General features: G+C 37.6%; 1 pseudogene; it reads right to left on the bottom strand.

The window, feature by feature from the left end:
• Positions 1-13,200: 13,200 nt before the first annotated feature.
• Positions 13,201-15,751, bottom strand: LOC125369860 (annotated as a pseudogene).
• Positions 15,752-15,964: the final 213 nt, after the last annotated feature.

Here is a 15,964-nt window from a genome sequence, read left to right as displayed (position 1 = left end):
CTAGCATGACCAATTGGGCTTCCTTGACTAGCCCGATCTTGCATATAGCCAATTAAGGCTTCTTGTAGCTTCTTGGACCTTGACCTTATAATTGGGCCTTGTAGCATGCTCAATGGACCCTTAGCTTTATCTTTGGTTTTCTTGTTGTCCTCTCCATCAAGTCCATCTTTAAGCTTGGCCATGTCCATATCACAACCTCTCCATTTGCTCATTCATATTTCTTATGCTTCGTTGCACCCTCTCATTTTCATGCATTTGTGCTGTGGGTATGCCAGTAGTTGGCACATTATTACCTCCACTAGAACCACTTGACATGCTGCAATAAGAGTTAGTATGCAATAAAGAAAAAAAAAATAAATCGAAGGAAATTAAGGACCTGATTCGAGGACGAATCATCCTAAAGAAGGAGGGAATGATATGGACATGGCCAAGCTTAAAGATGGACTTGATGGAGAGGACAACAAGAAAACCAAAGATAAAGCTAAGGATCCATTGAGCATGCTACAAGGCCCAATTACAAGGTCAAGGTCCAAGAAGCTACAAAAAGCCTTAATTGGCTATATGCAAGATCGGGCTAGTCAAGGAAGCCCAATTGGTCATGCTAGGATAGGCCCAAGTAAAGACACATCTGAATGGGCTTTATTTAATGTTTTGCAAGTCCAAATACATGAAGACTAATGGGCTAATATTTGGGCTGAAATCTCTTAAGTTCGAATGTTATTGCCTATTTTTTCATGTGGCAGTTAATAGTTATACTAGGGTTTATTATGTTAGGTGGCTATAAAACGCCCTTAAGTTGTGTTTTGAGGATTCGAATTTTGATAAAATATAGTAGTTCCTTTGCATATTTGCTTGGTCTGAATTGTTGAATGCATAAACTACTTATCAAGGAATTGATCTATCCTTGTGGCGTGTTAAGGGTTAGGGTTTAAAGAACTTAGTTTTCTTTAGGTTCGATCTTGATCAACCATACCTTGCAACTGATTTGCTCTTGGTTTTGAAACTCAATTTGTTCTTGGGTTTCTAAGATAGTAATTCACGGGTTCATAATCATTAGAGTTCGTGGTTCTAATCCTTGGAGGTTCTTAACATTTGGTATCGAGCTTTGACTCTTAAATCAGTTATTTATCCCTTTCTTTAAGTTATTGTTTGTTTCCTTGAGTTCTTGATATTGTTCTTGAAGTATTCTTGGTATTCGATCTACATTGTTTAGTTCTTGATTCTTGTAGTTTTGATTCTGATTCAAAAAAAAAAAAAACGAAACAAGAAAAGAAAAATATCAGATCCGAATTAGCAAAAAAAAAACAAAAAGGAATAGGTCTGATTGGCTTGATTGTCTTTGTTAGAGGAAAAACGTATTCTGCTATTGAAATCATTGTTCTTGGGGTGATTACATAGATATTAGGGTTGTTAAAAGGTTTTGGTGGCTGTTTGGGAAGATTCAAAGGGACATTAAATTCCAATGACCTGAGCCCTATACATACCATCTTATTTGAATTGATTCAGCTCTAAATTCGTTTTTGTCCTTCATTTATTCTCCTCGTTGTGTGTCTTTTGAGTTTGGGCAGATTTGACACATTTAAAGCATAAAGAGGTAACCTTCTTTCTTGATCAACCTTCTTTGTGATTTTTGCTTCCTAAATCTGTTCCTTCTTTTCCTATTTCAAGCTGAACTGTATCTTTCTTGTTTCTTACATCTAGATTGTTTCTTCATATGTCATTTGCTTCCGTTTGAAGTTTTCGCTTGTTTGCAGTCCTAATTTTATTGAAAGCGTGACTAATTGTTTAATTTTCTTGACTTTTGCGTTTTTTTGCCTCAACTAAGCTTTTTAGATCATAATTCTTGGTGCATTACAAGCATAGTGAAATAACTTGATGTGTGGTTATTGATTCACATAAGAATCCTTGAAAACAAGCTGAGTGGTGTGAGTTTTCAGCCTTGTGTGATCATTCTTGATTGTGCGAAACACGAGTGACCATCCCCATTAATTGAGAGTAAACACGTGAGGGAGTGTTGGTGAGGTCCTTAATTTCCTTCGATTTATTTTTTTTCTTTATTGCATACTAACTCTTATTGCAGCATGTCAAGTGGTTCTAGTGGAGGTAATAATGTGCCAACTACCGGCATACCCACAGCACAAATGCATGAAAATGAGAGGGTGCAACGAAGCATAGGAAATATGAATGAGCAAATGGAGAGGTTGCAACTTGACATGGCAGCCCAACGAAGGGAAATGGCAACCAATCAACAAGCCATTATGGACCAAATTAATGCACTTGCCCGAGGTCCGGGAAATAGGCTTGATGAAGGGGGGAATGTGCAAGGTAATCATGGGCAGCCAATTGGGGTGAATGAGGATGACTTTGATGAGGGTTTTGAGGAGTATGATAATGCAGCCTATGGTGGGGTTGGTAGAGGCCTGGGTAGAGGAGCTAGGAGATACCAAAATCTTGGTAGAGGTAGAGGACACTTTGGTGGTGAGTTTGGTGGTTATGGGAACTATGATGATGTTGATAGGAACTTAGGTAGTATCAAACTTAGTATTCCTACCTTCTTAGGAAAAACTGATCCGGAGGCATATTTGGAGTGGGAAAAGCGAGTTGACCTTATCTTTGATTGCCATAACTTTTCGGAGGAGAAAAAGGTGAAATTGGTGGTTACCCAATTTAGTGACTATGCTATAGTTTGGTGGGATCAGTTGGTGGTTAGTAGGAGGAGGAACATGGAAGAGCCTATTGGTAGTTGGATTGCACTCAAAACTATCATGAGAAGGCGTTTTGTACCCAGACATTACCATAGGGAGTTACATCAAAGACTCCAATCTTTGAGGCAAGGTACAAGGAGTGTTGAGGATTTTTATAAGGAGATGGAAATGCTCATGACTAGGGCTGATTTGGATGAGGATAGAGAAGCTACCGTGGCACGATTCATTGGTGGGCTTAATAAGGAGATTGCTGATAGGGTAGAGTTGCAACATTATGTGGAGCTTGAGGAGTTAGTTCACCTTGCAATTAAGGTGGAAAAGCAACTAAAACCTAGAGGGACAGCAAGGTTTGAATATAAGGGCACTTGAGTGGGAGGCCACATTGGTCTAATTCTTGGAAAGGAGGTAAGAAAGGTGATGATAAGGTTATTCCCAATGACAACAAAGGGAAAAGCATTTCAGGCAACAAAGACACATCTAAACCCGAAATTAACAAAGAAAAGAATAGAGACATCAAGTGTTTCAAATGCTTGGGGCGTGGCCATATTGCTTCACAATGTCCAAACAAGCGGGCAATGGTGGCTAGAGACCATGGGGAGATTGAAACAGCAAGTGAAGAGAGTGATAATGATGATGAGATACCACAATTGGAAGACGGCAGCGATGATTGCATTGAGGGTCCTATGGGAGGTGAGCTCTTGGTGGCTAGGCGCGCACTAAGTGTTCAAATGAAGGAAGATGATACCTTGGAGCAGCAAAGAGACAACATTTTCCACACAAGATGCCATGTACAAGGTAAGACTTGTCTTGTTATTATTGATGGTGGTAGTTGTACAAATGTTGCTAGCACTTTAATGGTTGAAAAATTGGGTTTAAATCTAATTCCACATCCTAGACCTTATAAATTGTTATGGTTAAATAATTGTGGTGAGATCAAAGTGAATAAGCAAGTTGTTGTACCTTTCACAATTGGTAGATATTCGGATGAGGCGCTATGTGATGTAGTGCCAATGCATGCTGGCCATATCTTGTTAGGTAGGCCATGGGAATTTGATACGAGGGCCTTCCATGATGGCTTTCTAAATAGGTACTCATTTGTGAAGGATGGGAGAAAAGTTACTTTGACACCTCTTTCTCCTAAGGAAGTGTATGATGACCAATGTAAGTTGGAAAGAGAGAGGCGTGAGGCTGAAAATAACAAAAAGGAACATGAAAACCCAAAGGGTGAGATTCAGCCTAAAGAGAAAACAAAGGCAAAGGGTAGTTTTTTGGCTAGGGAAAGTGAAGTTAGGCATGCATTTCATTCAAGTCGGATGTTATTTGTTGTTACTTATAAAGATGTATATTTGAACACTACTGAACTTGATCTTTCCTTGCCGAGTGTGTTTGCTAATCTTTTGCAGGAATTTGCTGATGTCTTTCCCGAGAAAATGCCAAGTGGATTACCTCCTCAAAGAGGGAGCTTCAAAGGCAAGTGGAAGAACTGATGTCAAAGGGGTATGTGCGTGAGAGCTTAAGTCCTTGTGCGGTTCCAGTGATTTTGGTTCCAAAGAAGGATGGCACATGGAGAATGTGTGTGGACTGCCGTGCAATCAATAAAATAACGGTAAAGTATCGTCATCCCATTCCTAGGTTAGATGATATGCTTGATGAGTTGCATGGTGCATGTTTGTTTACTAAGATTGATTTGCGTTCTGGTTATTATCAAATTTGCATGAAAACTGGTGATGAGTGGAAGACGGCTTTTAAGACTAAATATGGTCTATATGAGTGGTTAGTTATGCCGTTTGGGCTTACAAATGCACATAGTACTTTTATGAGGTTGATGAACCACGTCTTGCGTGAGTGTCTTGGTAAATTTGTGGTTGTGTATTTTGATGATATCTTAGTTTATTCCAAGTCCATTGATGATCATGTCATGCATGTGCGTAGGGTTCTAGACATTCTTAGGGTAGAAAAATTGTATGCCAATTTGAAAAAGTGTGCTTTTTGCATGGATAAAGTTAATTTCCTTGGTTTTGTTATTAGTTCAAAGGGGCTCGAGGTTGATGTGGAGAAAGTGAAAGCAATTAGGGAGTGGCCAACACCTAAAAACATTAGCCAAGTTAGGAGTTTTCATGGCTTGGCTAGTTTCTATAGGAGGTTCATTAAGGACTTTAGTAGTATAGCTGCACCTTTGAATGAAATTGTTAAGAAAAATGTTGGGTTTACTTGGGGTGATGCACAAGAACATGCTTTTAATATGCTTAAAGATAAGTTGTGTGCTGCTCCTTTGTTGGTTTTACCTAACTTTGACAAAACCTTTGAGATTGAGTGTGATGCTAGTGGCATTGGGATTGGGGCTGTTTTGATGCAAGAAGGCAGACCTATATGCTATTTTAGTGAAAAACTAAATGGAGCAGCCCTTCGGTACCCAACCTATGACAAAGAACTCTATGCTTTGGTTCGGGCCTTGCAAACATGGCAACACTATTTATGGCCCAAAGAATTTGTCATCCACATGGATCATGAGAGTTTGAAGCATCTCAAGGGGCAAGACAAACTGAACCGAAGACATGCTAAGTGGATGGAGTTCATTGAGACATTCCCATATGTGATCAAATACAAGAAAGGTAAGGAGAATGTGGTTGCTGATGCACTATCTCGAAGGTATGCTTTACTTACTACTCTTGATTCTAAATTGCTGGGCTTCGAGTTCATAAAAGAGTTGTATGTGAGTGATAATGATTTCAGCGGCATGTTTATAACTTGTGCTAATGGGGCTGTTTCTGCTGATTTTTATGCGTTTGAGGGATTTCTTTTCAAGAAAAATCGCCTTTGTATTCCTAATTGTTCTTTGCGGGCTGTATTGGTTAGGGAAGCACATGGGGGCGGTTTAATGGGTCATTTTGGGGTGCAAAAGACTTATGATATTCTGATTGAGCATTTTTATTGGCCATGCATGAAACGTGATGTGCATAAAATTTGTGGTCAATGCATTGTGTGTTTGAAAGCTAAGTCCAAACTGCAACCCCATGGGTTATATACACCTTTACCTATTCCTGATGTTCCTTGGACAGATTTGTCTATGGACTTTGTGCTTGGTTTGCCGAGATCTAGGAAAGGTAGAGATAGTATATTTGTTGTTGTGAATAGGTTTAGTAAAATGGCTCACTTTATCCCTTGCCATAAAAGTGATGATGCTGTCCATATTGCTGATTTGTTTCTAAGAGAAGTTGTGCGTTTGCATGGAGTACCTAAGACCATTGTTAGTGATAGAGATGTTAAATTTCTAAGTCACTTTTGGCGTGTGTTATGGGGTAAGTTAGGAACTAAATTGCTTTATTCTACTACTTGCCATCCACAGACAGATGGACAAACTGAAGTTGTGAATAGGACTTTGATTCAATTGCTTCGTGCTTTGATTTCTAGGAATTTAAAATCTTGGGAGGATTTGTTGCCATATGTTGAATTCCTTTAACTCCTATTGATTTGATTCCTTTGCCTCTTAACAAGCTTGTTAGTGTTGAAGGTTCTTCTAAAGCAGATTTGGTTAAAAAGCTACACAAACAAGTTAAAGAGAGAATTGAGAAGCAAAATGCAAAAGTGGCCGAGAGGGTTAATAAAGGACGAATTCCAATGGTATTCCAACCTAGAGATTGGGTTTGGGTGCATTTTCGCAAAGAAAGGTTCCCAAATCAAAGAAAGTCTAAACTAAGTCCGAGGGGTGATGGTCCATTTCAAGTCCTTGAGAGGATCAATGACAATGCCTACAAGATTGATTTGAAAGGTGAGTATAATGTGAGTGGTACATTTAATGTAGCTGATTTGAGTCCTTTTGATGTAGGTGATGAACTTGATTCGAGGACGAATCATCCTAAAGAAGGAGGGAATGATATGGACATGGCCAAGCTTAAAGATGGACTTGATGGAGAGGACAACAAGAAAACCAAAGATAAAGCTAAGGATCCATTGAGCATACTACAAGGCCCAATTACAAGGTCAAGGTCCAAAAAGCTACAAGAAGCCTTAATTGGCTATATGCAAGATCGGGCTAGTCAAGGAAGCCCAATTAGTCATGCTAGGATAGGCCCAAGTAAAGACACATCTGAATGGGCTTTATTTAATGTTTTGCAAGTCCAAATACATGAAGACTAATGTGGGCTAATATTTGGGCTGAAATCTCTTCTTTAAGTTCAGAACAATGTTATTGCCTATTTTTCTTATGTGGCAGCTAGGGTTAATAGTTTTACTAGGGTTTATTATGTTAGGTGGCTATAAAAACGCCCTTAAGTTGTGTTTTGAGGGATTCGAATTTTGATAAAATTATAGTAGTTGTTTCCTTTGCATATTTGCTTGAATTCTTGAATTCTTGTTGAATGCATAAACTACTTATCAAGGAATTGATCTATCCTTGTGGCGTGTTAAGGGTTAGGGTTTAAAGAACTTAGTTTTCTTTAGGCCTCTTACGGGGTTGTTTGCTAATACTTTCAAATATACCCGTCTTACGAGGTTTTTTTCTCATATTTATAAATTTACCATTTCTATAGGGTGGTTTTCTAATAGTCACAAATATACCCCTCTTACGCGGTTGTTTGCTAACATTTCCAAATATACCCCTCTTATGATGTTGTTTTCTCATATTAAAAAACATACCGCTTTCACGGGATTGTTTTCTCATACTCATAAATATACCTATCCTACGAGGTTGTTTTGTCATACTCATAAATATACCCCTTTTACTAGGTTATTTTTTCATACTCATAAATATACCCTTATTACAGTGTTGTTTTCTAATATTTACAAATATACCCCTTTTATAGGGTTGTTTTCTCATATTAAAAAATGTATCTCTTTTATGAGGTTAATTTCTCATACTCACAAATATCTCTTATGGGTTTGTTTTCTCATACTCACAAATATACCCCTCATATGGGATTGTTTTCTCATATTCATGAATATACCCTTTTTATGGGGTTGTTTTCTCAAAGTCACAAATATATTTATGTGGTTTTTATCTAATATTTCTATTATAGCCCTCTTACGGTGTTGTCTTCTCATATAAAAAAATATACCCCTTTCGCGGGTTTGTTTTATTATATTCATAAAAATACACCTTTTACGAGGTTGTTTTCTCATATTCACAAATGTACTCCACTTAAGGGGTTATTTTCTTATGTTGATAAATATACCCATTTTACGGGGTTTTTTCTCATGCTCATAAATATACCCCTCGTACGGGTTTGTTTTTTAATATTTATAAATATACCCCTTTTACGGGATTTGATTTCTCATATTAAAAAATATATATCTTTTATGGGGTTGTTTTCTCATTTTCACAAATATATCCCCGTATGGAGTAGTTTTCTCATATTCATAAATTTACCATTTTTACGGGGTGCTTTTCTTATACTCATAAATATACCCCTCTCCCGGGGTTGTTTGCTAATATTTCCAAATATACCACTTTTATGGGGTTGTTATGTCATATTTAAAAAGATACCCTTTTCACGGGGTTGTTTTCTAAAACTCATAAATATACCCCTTTTATGAGATTAGTTTCTCATACTCATAAATATGCCCTTGTTATGTGGTTGTTTTGTAATATTAACAAATATATACCTCTTACAAGGTTGCTTTCTCATATGAAAAAATACACCCCCTTTTTGGTATTGTTTTCTTATACTAAAAAATATAGCCCTCTTATGTGGTTGTCTTCTCATATTCATAAATATACCTCTTTTGCTGGGTTCCTGTCTCATACTCACAGATATACCCCTCGTATGGGTTTGTTTCCTCATATTCATAAATATATTCTTTTTACAGGGTTGGTTTCTCTAACTCACAAATATACCCCTCTTACGGGGTTGTTTTCAAATATTTATAAATATACCCTATTTACGGGGTTGCTTTCTCATTCTCACAAATATACCCCTCATATGGGGTTGTATTCTAATATTTACAAAAATACCCCTCTTACGAGGTTCTTTTCTCATATTAAAATATATACACTTTTTACGGCGTTATTTTCTCATACTAAAAAATATACCCCTGTGACGTGGTTGTTTTCTAATATTTACAAATATATTCACCCTTACGGGGTTGTTTTCTCAAATTAATAAATATATCACTTTTACAGAATTATTTTCTCATACTAAAAAATATACCCCTCTTATGGGGTTGTTTTCTGAAATTCATTAATATACCCATTTTATTGTGTTGCTTTCTCATATTCATAAATACACACCTTGTATCGGTTTGTTTTCTCATATTCATGAACATACTATTTTTACGGGGTTATTTTCTCATACTCACAAATAAACTCTTGTTACGGGTTTATTTTCTCATACTCACAACTATACCCTCTTACGAGTAATTTTCTAATATTTACAAATATATCTCTCTTACGGGGTTGGTCCGTCATACTCACAAATATACTCCTAATACGGGGTTGTTTTCTCATATTCGTACAAATAGCCTTTTTACGAGGTTGTTTTCTCATACTCATAAATATATCCTTTTTATAAGGTTGTTTTCTCATACTCACAAGTATACCCTTGTTACGGGGTTGTGTTCTAATATTTACAAATATACCCCTTTTACGGGGTTGTTTTCTCATATTAAAAAATATAACATTTTCTACGAGGTTGTTTTCTCACACTAAAAAATCTAACCCTCTTACGATGTTGTTTTCCTATACTCATAAATATATACCTGTTATAAGGTTGTTTTCTAATAGTCACAAATATATGCCACTCTTACGGGGTTTTATTCTAATATTTATAAATATAACCCCTTACGGTGGTTTGTTTTCTCATATTTAAAAATATACCTCCGCGCCGTGGTTATTTTATAAGATTTACAAATATACCCACCCTTACGGGGTTGTTTTCTCATATTAATAAATATACCTCTTTTATGGAATTGTTTTCTCATACTAAAAAATATACCCCTCTTACGGGGTTGTTTTCGAAAATTCACTAACATACCCCTTTTACTGTGTTGCTTTCTCATGTTCACCTATACACAAATTGTACGGGTTTGTTTTCTCATATTCATGAATGTATTCTTTTTACGGGGTTGTTTTCTCATACTCACAATTAAACTCCTGTTACGGGTTTGTTTTCTAATATTTATAAATATACCGCTTTTACAAGGTTATTTTTTTATATTAAAATATAATTCAATTATATCAAATTGTCTTCTCATACCTAAAAATATACCCTACTTACAAGGTTGTTTTCTCATATCCATAAATATACCCCTTTTACTGAATGACTCTCATACACAAATATACCCCTCGTACGGGTTTATTTACTCGTATTCATAATATACTATTTTCACAAATATACTCCTCATACGGGGTTGTTTTCTCATATTCGTAAATGTACCTATTTTACGAGGTTGTTTTATCATACCCATAAATATATCCCTTTACGGGGGTGTGTTCTAATATTTACAAATACACCCCTCTTACGGGGTTGTTTTCTCATATTAAAAAATAGAGCCCTTTTTACGAGGTTGTTTTCTCACACTCACAAATATAACCCTCTTACGGGGTTGTTTTTTTATACTCATAAATATACCCCCTGTTATAAGGTTATTTTCTCACAGTCACAAACATACCCCCTTTACTGGGTTTTATTCTAATATTTACAAATATGCCCCTCACGGTAATTATTTTCTCATACTAAAAAATAAACCCCCCTTGATGTGGTTGTTTTCTAATATTTACAAATATACCCACTCTTAGGGGGTTGTTTTCCCATATTAATAAATATATCCCTTTTACGGAATTTTTTTCTCATACTAAAAAATATACCCCTCTTACGGGGTTGTTTTTGTTTTCTCATATTCATGAATTTACTCTTTTTACGGGGTTGTTTTCTTATACTCAAAAATAAACTCCTCTTCCAGGTTTGTTTTCTAATATTTTAAATATACCGGTTTTACAAGGTGTTAAGAACCTCCAAGGATTAGAACCACGAACCCTAATGATTATGAACCCGTGAATTACTATCTTAGAAACCCAAGAACAAATTGAGTTTCAGAACCCAAGAACCGCTTAAATCAGATTGCAAGGTATGGTTGATCAAGATCAGAACCTAAAGAAAACTAAGTTCTTTAAACCCTAACCCTTAACACGCCACAAGGATAGATCAATTCCTTGATAAGTGGTTTACGCATTCAACAAGAATTCAAGAATTCAAGCAAATATGCAAAGGAAACAACTACTATATTTTTTTATCAAAATTCCAATGTTTTAAAACACAACTTAAGGGGCGTTTTTATAGCCACCTAACATAATAAACCCTAGTAAAACTATTAACCCTAGCTGCCACATAAGAAAAATAGGCAATAACATTGTTCTGAATTTAAAGAAGAGATTTCAGCCCAAATATTAATCCACATTAGTCTTCATGTATTTGGACTTGCAAAACATTAAATAAAGCCCATTCAGATGTGTCTTTACTTAGGCCTATCCTAGCATGACCAATTGGGCTTCCTTGACTAGCCCGATCTTGCATATAGCCAATTAAGGCTTCTTGTAGCTTCTTGAACCTTGACCTTGTAATTGGGCCTTGTAGCATGCTCAATGGATCCTTAGCTTTATCTTTGGTTTTCTTGTTGTCCTCTCCATCAAGTCCATCTTTAAGCTTGGCCATGTCCATATCATTCCCTCCTTCTTTAGGATGATTCGTCCTCGAATCAAGTTCATCACCTACATCAAAAGGACTCAAATCAGCTACATTAAATGTACCACTCACATTATACTCACCTTTCAAAGCAAAGAAAATGCACCCAAACCCAATCTCCAGGTTGGAATGCCATTGGAATTCGTCCTTTATTAACCCTCTCGGCCACTTTTGCATTTTGCTTCTCAATTCTCTCTTTAACTTGTTTGTGTAGCTTTTTAACCAAATCTGCCTTAGAAGAACCTTCAACACTAACAAGCTTGTTAAGAGGCAAAGGAATCAAATCAATAGGAGTTAAAGGATTAAAACCATATACAATTTCAAATGGTGAAGTGTGTGTAGTGCTATGAACAGCTCTATTATATGCAAATTCAACATATGGCAATAAATCCTCCCAAGATTTTAAATTCCTAGAAATCAAAGCACGAAGCAATTGAATCAAAGTCCTATTCACAACTTCAGTTTGTCCATCTGTCTGTGGATGGCAAGTAGTAGAATAAAGCAATTTAGTTCCTAACTTACCCCATAACACACGCCAAAAGTGACTTAGAAATTTAACATCTCTATCACTAACAATGGTCTTAGGTACTCCATGCAAACGCACAACTTCTCTTAGAAACAAATCAGCAATATGGACAGCATCATCACTTTTATGGCAAGGGATAAAGTGAGCCATTTTACTAAACCTATCCACAACAACAAATATACTATCTCTACCTTTCCTAGATCTCGGCAAACCAAGCACAAAGTCCATAGACAATTCTGTCCAAGGAACATCAGGAATAGGTAAAGGTGTATATAACCCATGGGGTTGCAGTTTGGACTTAGCTTTCAAACACACAATGCATTGACCACAAATTTTATGCACATCACGTTTCATGCATGGCTAATAAAAATGCTCAATCAGAATATCATAAGTCTTTTGCACCCCAAAATGACCCATTAAACCGCCCCCATGTGCTTCCCTAACCAATACAGCCCGCAAAGAACAATTAGGAATACAAAGGTGATTTTTCTTGAAAAGAAATCCCTCAAACGCATAAAAATCAGCAGAAACAGCCCCATTAGCACAAGTTGTAAACATGCCGCTGAAATCATTATCACTCACATACAACTCTTTTATGAACTCGAAGCCCAACAATTTAGAATCAAGAGTAGTAAGTAAAGCATACCTTCGAGATAGTGCATCAGCAACCACATTCTCCTTACCTTTCTTGTATTTGATCACATATGGGAATGTCTCAATGAACTCCATCCACTTAGCATGTCTTCGGTTCAGTTTGTCTTGCCCCTTGAGATGCTTCAAACTCTCATGATCCGTGTGGATGACAAATTCTTTGGGCCATAAATAGTGTTGCCATGTTTGCAAGGCCCGAACCAAAGCATAGAGTTCTTTGTCATAGGTTGGGTACCGAAGGGCTGCTCCATTTAGTTTTTCACTAAAATAGCATATAGGTCTGCCTTCTTGCATCAAAACAGCCCCAATCCCAATGCCACTAGCATCACACTCAATCTCAAAGGTTTTGTCAAAGTTAGGTAAAACCAACAAAGGAGCAGCACACAACTTATCTTTAAGCATATTAAAAGCATGTTCTTGTGCATCACCCCAAGTAAACCCAACATTTTTCTTGACAATTTCATTCAAAGGTGCAGCTATACTACTAAAGTCCTTAATGAACCTCCTATAGAAACTAGCCAAGCCATGAAAACTCCTAACTTGGCTAATGTTTTTAGGTGTTGGCCACTCCCTAATTGCTTTCACTTTCTCCACATCAACCTCGAGCCCCTTTGAACTAATAACAAAACCAAGGAAATTAACTTTATCCATGCAAAAGCACACTTTTCAAATTGGCATACAATTTTTCTACCCTAAGAATGTTTAGAACCCTACGCACATGCATGACATGATCATCAATGGACTTGGAATAAACTAAGATATCATCAAAATACACAACCACAAATTTACCAAGACACTCATGCAAGACATGGTTCATCAACCTCATAAAAGTACTAGGTGCATTTGTAAGCCCAAACGGCATAACTAACCACTCATATAGACCATATTTAGTCTTAAAAGCCGTTTTCCACTCATCACCAGTTTTCATGCAAATTTGATAATAACCGAACGCAAATCAATCTTAGTAAACAAACATGCACCATGCAACTCATCAAGCATATCATCTAACCTAGGAATGGGATGACGATACTTTACCGTTATTTTATTGATTGCACGGCAGTCCACACACATTCTCCATGTGCCATCCTTCTTTGGAACCAAAATCACTGGAACCGCACAAGGACTTAAGCTCTCACGCACATACCCCTTTGACATCAGTTCTTCCACTTGCCTTTGAAGCTCCTTTGTCTCCTCTGGATTACTTCTATAGGCTGGTCTATTTGGTATGGAAGCCCCGGGTATGAAGTCTATTTGATGTTCTATCCCTCTTTGAGGAGGTAATCCACTTGGCATTTCCTCGGAAAGACATCAGCAAATTCCTGCAAAAGATTAGCAAACACACTCGGCAAGGAAAGATCAAGTTCAGTAGTGTTCAAATATACATCTTTATAAGTAACAACAAATAACATCCGACTTGAATGAAATGCATGCCTAACTTCACTTTCCCTAGCCAAAAAACTACCCTTTGCCTTTGTTTTCTCTTTAGGCTGAATCTCACCCTTTGGGTTTTCATGTTCCTTTTTGTTATTTTCAGCCTCACGCCTCTCTCTTTCCAACTTACATTGGTCATCATACACTTCCTTAGGAGAAAGAGGTGTCAAAGTAACTTTTCTCCCATCCTTCACAAATGAGTACCTATTTAGAAAGCCATCATGGAAGGCCCTCGTATCAAATTCCCATGGCCTACCTAACAAGATATGGCCAGCATGCATTGGCACTACATCACATAGCGCCTCATCCGAATATCTACCAATTGTGAAAGGTACAACAACTTGCTTATTCACTTTGATCTCACCACAATTATTTAACCATAACAATTTATAAGGTCTAGGATGTGGAATTAGATTTAAATCCAATTTTTCAACCATTAAAGTGCTAGCAACATTTGTACAACTACCACCATCAATAATAACAAGACAAGTCTTACCTTGTACATGGCATCTTGTGTGGAAAATGTTGTCTCTTTGCTGCTCCAAGGTATCATCTTCCTTCATTTGAACACTTAGTGCGCGCCTAGCCACCAAGAGCTCACCTCCCATAGGACCCTCAATGCAATCATCGCTGCCGTCTTCCAATTGTGGTATCTCATCATCATTATCACTCTCTTCACTTGCTGTTTCAATCTCCCCATGGTCTCTAGCCACCATTGCCCGCTTGTTTGGACATTGTGAAGCAATATGGCCACGCCCCAAGCATTTGAAACACTTGATGTCTCTATTCTTTTCTTTGTTAATTTCGGGTTTAGATGTGTCTTTGTTGCCTGAAATGCTTTTCCCTTTGTTGTCATTGGGAATAACCTTATCATCACCTTTCTTACCTCCTTTCCAAGAATTAGACCAATGTGGCCTCCCACTCGAAGTGCCCTTATATTCAAACCTTGCTGTCCCTCTAGGTTTTAGTTGCTTTTCCACCTTAATTGCAAGGTGAACTAACTCCTCAAGCTCCACATAATGTTGCAACTCTACCCTATCAGCAATCTCCTTATTAAGCCCACCAATGAATCGTGCCATGGTAGCTTCTCTATCCTCATCCAAATCAGCCCTAGTCATGAGCATTTCCATCTCCTTATAAAAATCCTCAACACTCCTTGTACCTTGCCGCAAAGATTGGAGTCTTTGATGTAACTCCCTATGGTAATGTCTGGGTACAAAACGCCTTCTCATGATAGTTTTGAGTGCAATCCAACTACCAATAGGCTCTTCCATGTTCCTCCTCCTACTAACCACCAACTGATCCCACCAAACTATAGCATAGTCACTAAATTGGGTAACCACTAATTTCACCTTTTTCTCCTCTGAAAAGTTATGGCAATCAAAGATAAGGTCAACTCGCTTTTCCCACTCCAAATATGCCTCCGGATCAGTTTTTCCCAAGAAGGTAGGAATACTAAGTTTGATACTACCTAAGTTCCTATCAACATCATCAAAGTTCCCATAACCACCAAACTCACCACCAAAGTGTCCTCTACCTCTACCAAGATTTTGGTATCTCCTAGCTCCTCTACCCAGGCCTCTACCAACCCCACCATAGGCTCCATTATCATACTCCTCAAAACCCTCATCAAAGTCATCCTCATTCACCCCAATTGGCTGCCCATGATTACCTTGCACATTCCCCCCTTCATCAAGCCTATTTCCCAGACCTCGGGCAAGTGCATTAATTTGGTCCATAATGGCTTGTTGATTGGTTGCCATTTCCCTTCATTGGGCTGCCATGTCAAGTTGCAACCTCTCCATTTGCTCATTCATATTTCTTATGCTTCGTTGCACCCTCTCATTTTCATGCATTTGTGCTGTGGGTATGCCGGTAGTTGGCACATTATTACCTCCACTAGAACCACCAACACTCCCTCACGTGTTTACTCTCAATTAATGGGGATGGTCACTCGTGTTTCGCACAATCAAGAA

Source organism: Ricinus communis, chromosome 4, assembly GCF_019578655.1.
Source record: "Ricinus communis isolate WT05 ecotype wild-type chromosome 4, ASM1957865v1, whole genome shotgun sequence".
NCBI lineage: Eukaryota > Viridiplantae > Streptophyta > Magnoliopsida > Malpighiales > Euphorbiaceae > Ricinus > Ricinus communis.
The sequence above is the reverse complement of the archived record's forward strand: the minus strand, read 5'-3'. Positions and strand labels throughout refer to the sequence as shown.